Raw genomic sequence first — 7,278 nt, 5'->3', positions numbered from 1 at the left:
CAACCATAGCCCATATTTTGAATCAAAAGCTTGAGTTTTTTGGATGAATATAGAGAGAAAGTGAAAGAAATGTTGTTTTTAGTTCATAACAATTGAAACAGAGAGAGTGTAAAGAGATTTACGTGCATTAAAGGGCATTAAAAGCTCCAAACAGTTCGTACAAGGTTGTTGCCACTATTCATTGCAGTGGCAGTATTGTAAATACTTGAAGAAGATGAGGTTGAGACAGTAAAGAAGCCATTTTCGAAAAAAAAAAAAAAAATGTTAATGGCATTTTCGTAGATAAAGTGCAGGTGTGGGGTTAAAATCTCAAAAAAAAAAGGAGTCAAAAGAAAATGTTAGTTTTCTGTTTGACTCCAAGTTTTGAGTCACTTTTGCAAAAAGCCCTTTTATATATTGATCAAATTTTATAGATTTGGTGTTGTATTATTTTCTTCTGTGTTTTAGTGTAACCTATATTATATATATAGATATATATGTATTTTAATGTTAAAAGATAATGACATTTAAAAAAATAGACATTAAATTTAATACAGTGAAATATTTATTATATTTATATATTCAAAAATTCATAATACCACATATTTTTACATAATTTTTAAATTAATTAATTATTTTCTATTTTATCATATTTAAAATAACCTATTTAAAACTAAAATGTATTTATATTAAATATTAATTTACAGAATTCATAAAAATATATTGCAAGATTTGTTTGACAAAAGTTTTTTTTTAAATTCGACAATAGTTAAAATACTTATTGTTGAGTTATTTTATTAGATTTTGATTAATTGGTTACAATCTCAATCATGATCATTATTGATTCTTCGACTGAGAAAAATATTTTGATCATTCACAAGTTTTTTTGATAATCCAGTGTCCGACCACTTTGCGTGATCGACTAGCCCACCGGGCCTAATCCCAAGCCATTACAGGATTTTTAAGCGTCCACTAAAGGGTCCCTGGTTACGCGAAGTGGTCTGGAGGGCGAGAGGGAGCCCATGTAAAACCCCTCGTGGCCGGGATTATCATTCACAAGTTTTCATTCCGCAAGTTTGGTTCCACAAGTTTCTCGAATATAAAGAAAAGAGAAGATTTCTTTTGGCTGAGAAATAAGAGCCAATATGAAAGAGTGGACCATACTCTTCATATGAAACAAAAAGGTTTGGAGAATTATAGGGTAAAGATGAAATGAAGTGATTGAAGAGGATAAGCGGGGAGAATGGGCCGATTACGACATACTTCCTCTCTCTTTAAGCTTATCTTTGTCACTCATGTACTTTTAGATAGACTCGGTAATGGATGAGTTTTAGAGTGAAATCTACAAAATTTTAAGCACCAGTTTTTCTGTAGCCTATTTAAACACCACTGTTTATACTGTTCGTGGATTCCACTAACGCGTGGTAATCTGCGATTAATCTAACTTTTAATTTTTTTATTTTTAATTTTTTTATTAAACAGGAAAAAAAAAATTTAAACACCCCATTATGGGTTGTTAGATTAATAGTGCTCATACCTTTTTAGGTTACATATATCATAACAGATAATACCACTTTTTAATTTTAATATATTCTTATCAAGTAAAAAGAGTTTAGGTTTAGGTTTAGGTTTTAATCTTTCCTCTAATCTAGAATCAGTCTATGCTACATATTTGATAATAACAAGATCTAGCGACAGGCGCTGTACCATATTTGTGTCAATAGAATCTTATTGTCCGCGTGTACAAAATTTATTAGAATAAATATATAAGATTGGATTAGCCTTTTTGTAATGTTACTAGGTGTTGTAACTAATTTTTTTAATCTAACTTATATTTAAAAATAATTTTTATTAAATATTATATTTTTTACTAATATTTAATATAGATTTGATATATACTAAATCAATTTGTATTAAACTAATAAAAATGATATAAAATTTTATAATTATCAAAAATTTAGCCTAAACAATATTTAAAAAAATTTTAGATATATAAAAAAATAATAATCTTACGATTACATATTTAAATTTTTTAAAAGTTGTAGAAATTTTTTAAAGCTTTAATAATACAAATTGTATAATTATATAAAATAATAATATTTCAAAATTTGAAATGTTATATTTGAATATATTTATTTTTATAGATGATGCATGAGCTATTACCATATTTAAAAAAAAGTTTACCAAAAAGAAATATCAATATTGAATGTAATATATGAATTATTATCATATTCTAAAAAATTTGTCAAAAATATAAATCAACATTAAATGAAATTATCCATGTCATATTTTTCTGGAAGCCATGTCATATTTATTTTGTTAAATTGATTATAAAAAAGATATGTGGCAAAATAATTTCACAAATATAATCTAGAAGATCGTAAATAATGTAAATAAAATTGTACAATTAAAAAATATATAATTAAATTATATTTCGAAATTTATAATGTCAGATTTGAATATATTTATTTTAATGATGATTTATGAGTTATTATCATATTCTAAAATAAATTTCAAAAATCTAAATTGACATTAAATGTAATATACGAGTTATTACAATATTTTAAAAAGTTTACCAAAAATATAAATGAACATTAAATACAATTGTCCATGTCATATTAAACTATAAGACATGTCATAAATTTCAATAGCCATGTCATATTTGTTTTGTAAAATTGATTGTATAAATGACATGTGACAAAATCACTTCGTAAATATAGTCTAGGGGATTTGTGTGTTTGTTTTTATAAAGCAGAAAATATAAAACGAGTACGAATGGAAAAAGAGCTGGAAAATACGCAAGACATTGGAATTGTATACAACTCTGTTCTTACATCAATTGGTGGAACTCCAGCTGAAAAAGAGATGAAAATACTCAAACAAGGTCGAAATGAAGAAAACATCAAAAATAAAACCCCTAAAAGGTTGAGCGAATTGATATAAAAAAGTTACAAACTGAAACTAAGTTCTCACGCAAGATCAAATTCCAAAAACTTTGGGAACGAAATATAGACTAGTGAATATAGAAACATTATATATATTTAAAAAAAAATCGGCAAAAAGACTAAAAAGGGACAAAAGCACATAAGACAGACTCCAGTAATAGCAACAACCATATTTCTTTTATATTTTGGTTTGACCAGGCCAACTCAATATAAATTATCTTCCTAATTCGGGATGCAACTTCAATCTTTGTGAATTTATCCTTTTTATTCATCCCTTGCGATGATGGACTAGATTATTGGACCAAATTTCAGAAGACCTTTAGTAAACTTTTTCCATATTTATACGGCACACATTCTGCATTGCCACAAGTAAAACCATCGCCTCTGGAACTAAACTGAAATTAGCGAACCCAAATTAGCTGAACCCCACATATAAGGATGACCATAACAGTTCCGAATAATCCATGCACCTCGAACTTGGTTCGAATTTAAATCATCTGCTGCATCATAATTACATTTTAGAAAACCTTGATGTGGACATTTCCATGACGATAAAGCATGAAAAGAAAAAAACTGTGCTTGTGTTGCTTACTGTAAGAAATTATAAACATAAATGAGCTAGGTAACCATATGTTTTGTCCGCAAATATGGGAAGAGAGTCAATTAATATCTTAATTAAACACAATTCAGTAGACGGAAACATTAAAAATACTTACCCAAGAGCATAAACTTATTTTTACAACTAATCTGAATATCCCTTATATATTAAAAGAAAAACATTACAACAATTGAGGTAGGCAGATAGTAGTGCTGGGTTCGCGGGTCAACCCACCCCGCCCCGCCCCGCCCCGCCGCGGATCGAATCATTTTTTTGATTTAAAAAAGCTCGACCCGCATAACCCGCAAACAAAAACTTTAATATCCGCATCCGCCCCGCCAAAACCCGTGGGTAACCCGCGGGTAATATTAATTATATTAAAAATAGTTATTTTAATTAAAAATAATTATTTTCTAATTATATAATAATTATTTTAATCAAACATAATTATTTTTTATTTATATAATAGTTATTTTAAAAAATACTATTAAAATAATATATTTATAATTGAAATTATATAAATATTTATTGTTTTTTACATATTTTACGAAAATGTTTTTTTTCAAAAAAAAAATTTTTTTTTTTTAATTTGCGGGTTGACGGGTATCCGCGACTCAAATTCGGCTGACCCGCACCCGTCCCGCTGAAAATAATCTCGACCCGCACCCGCACCCACGATTTAAAAATTTTAAATAGTTTAACCTGCACCCGCCCCACGGCGGATCAAACAGGACGGGGCCCGCGGGCAAAGATTAAAATTTCCAGCTCTAGCAGATAGCCATGTGTCATCACCACAATGAGTCTTAGAATCCTTAGAAAATTATGTTGGTTTTATTAAACTAACCAAAAATTCGTTATTAATGTTTTCCATTATTTCTTTAAATAAAAAATACGGAATTGCCTAATGTGACCAAAATATATATGAAAATTAATGATTTTGAATAAATAAGATTTTATAAAAAATAGTATATCCTCTATCATATTTGTTTACTTTAAATTAATAAAATAAATTAAACAACTACAATAACCATATAATAAAATTTTAGATTTTTCTGTATATGTTATATTTAGATTTTTTTTTAAACGACTATAAATTACTAAAACGGTTAAAAATCTCACTTTCAAATTTTTGCGATCCATGGTTTAAAGTTTTTTGTTATGATAAAATATAAATGATTACAAAATCATATAAGTAAGAAGTTTCATGTAATAAATATTAAGTGTAAAAGATATATATATATATATATATATATATTAAAATTAAACTATATACCGTATAAAATATATAAATATTTTAATTTTGAAATTTTCTTTGAACAAATATTTTGGTAAAAGTTATTGAATAAATATTGACAACTTAATAATTAAATTTTAAACTTAGTTTTGAATTTTTTAAAAAATTACCATAACTATTAATCACACAATGAAAAATTTGTTATCAGTTATGTTATAAAAATATACAAATGATAACAAAACGACCACTGAGGGAGTCGAACCCACGCCCTTCTGATCCGAAGTCAGACGTGCTAATCCACTGCAATATCCGGTCGGCTTACAATAAACTGTATAATAGATTACTTACTACGCATTAGGTTTTAGGTATATTATTGGTTACTTGTTGTATAAGAGTCTAAACTTCGGAGTTTTGAGGCTGTTTCAATCGATTCGCTTATGCTTTTTTATTGACCAAATCCATAATTGGGGTTTTCTTGGAAGCCGTAGTTCAATTGTTAAATTTCACCTTGAAAGCTAAGAACATTGGCCCTGTCTTCACGACTAAAAGTCTAGTCCAAGAAAGCTCGTTGACAGTGTATAAATAGAGATGTTAAAATGGTACAACCCACCCCATTTAGACCCACCCCATTTAGAACCTACCCCATTTAGAATCCATATCTGTTTAGACCCATTTAAAAATAGGCCTATTAGGGGTACCTATTTAAAACCCGCGAAATTTACATGTACACATTTAAACTCATTTAAACTATTGTTGATTTAATTAGATTTTTTAAAATTTTATGCTCTTTTAGCAGAAATTATATGAAACAAACAAAAAATTAACTAATTTTTATTATATAAACGTAAATCAAATTATCCTAGAAAAATCAATTTTTTCGGCCAACCGTAAAACAGAGTTTTCCCTCCAAAACTGTAAAACCGAGTTTTCCCGACAAAAACGCAAAATCGAGTTTTTCCGCCAAAACCGTAAAATTTAGTTTTCTCGCCAAAGTCACAAAATCGAGTTTTCCCATAAAACTAAAAATCAAGTTTTCCCGTCAAAACTGAAAATCAAGTTTTTCCTTCAAAAACATAAAACCGAGTCTTCCTGCCAAAATCACAAAATCGAGTTTTCTCGCCAAAATCGAAAATCGAGTTTTTTTTTTATCCAAAACCGTAAAATCGAGTTTTCCCGCCAAAACCGAAAACCGAGTTTTCCAGCCAAAACCGTAAAATCGAGTCTTCCCGCCAAAATCAAAAAATCGAGTTTTCTCGCCAAAATCGAAAATCAAGGTTTTCTGCCAAAACCGTAAAATCGAGTTTTTCCGCTAAAACCGAAAACCGAGTTTTCCCGGCAAAACCGTAAAATCAAGTCTTCCCGCCAAAATCACAAAATCGAGTTTTCTCGTCAAAATCGAAAATCGAGGTTTTCCGTCAAAACTGTAAAATCGAGTTTTCCCGCCAAAACCGAAAACCGAGTCTTCCCGCCAAAATCACAAAATCGAGTCTTCCCGCCAAAATCACAAAATCGAGTATTCCCGCCAAAACCGTAAAACCGAATTTTTCCGCTAAAAACGAAAAATCGAGTTTTCCCGCCAAAACCGAAAACCGAGTCTTTTGGCCAAAATCATAAAATAGAGTTTTCCCGCCAAAACCGTAAAATCGAGTTTTCCAGCCAGTACCGTAAACCGATTTTCCACGCCAAAAACGTGAAACGAGTTTTTCCGCCAAAACCACAAAATGAATTTTCCCGCTAAAACCGTAAACTGAATTTTCCCGCTAAAAACGTGAAAATGAGTTTTCCCACCAAAACCGTAAAATGAATTTTTCCGCCAAAACCAAAAATCGAGTTTTCCCGCCAAAACCATAAAATGTGTGTTTCCGTCTAAACCGTAAAATCGAGTTTTTCGTCAAAAACACACAATCACATTTTTCACAAAAAAATAAATAATTAATTATATTAAGTTAAATGAGTTAAAAGGGTCTCTATTAATTTTAGGTATAACCCATTTATTAAATGGGTCTAAATGGTTATTTGTTTTTTTTCAAAATCCATTTAGTCCCATGGGTTTCAAACCCATTTTAACATCCCTATGTACAATAAAGGGCTTAGGAGGCTTTGAGCATGTCAACAAGGTAATCTGAGAAAGGGATTACCACTTCAAATTTTACAACAATACTTCCTCTGTTTCACTTTATTTGTCGTTTTAATATTATACATACAGACTAAGAAAATGCTTAATTTTGTATATTTTCAAAATAAAATACATCATTACCCATACACTTAACCTAAAAAATAAACAGAAGAATCTTATTAATAAATGTTACATTAAATCGAAAATTTTCTCTAGAACGACATTTAAAACGGAGGAAGTAATTGGTTTGTGTTATGAAATAACTTATAATTTATAGTATCGAGAAATTTAAATAAGAGTAGAATTTAATACCCGTAAGAAGCAAATAACACTAGTATAAGGGAGAGAGTTTATTATAAGAAGGAAGAAGAAAATGTAATGATTCTTTGACTATAAACTCTTGTTA

Source organism: Brassica oleracea, chromosome C3 (assembly GCF_000695525.1).
Source record: "Brassica oleracea var. oleracea cultivar TO1000 chromosome C3, BOL, whole genome shotgun sequence".
NCBI classification, from domain to species: Eukaryota; Viridiplantae; Streptophyta; class Magnoliopsida; order Brassicales; family Brassicaceae; genus Brassica; species Brassica oleracea.
This window is presented reverse-complemented; position numbering follows the sequence as displayed.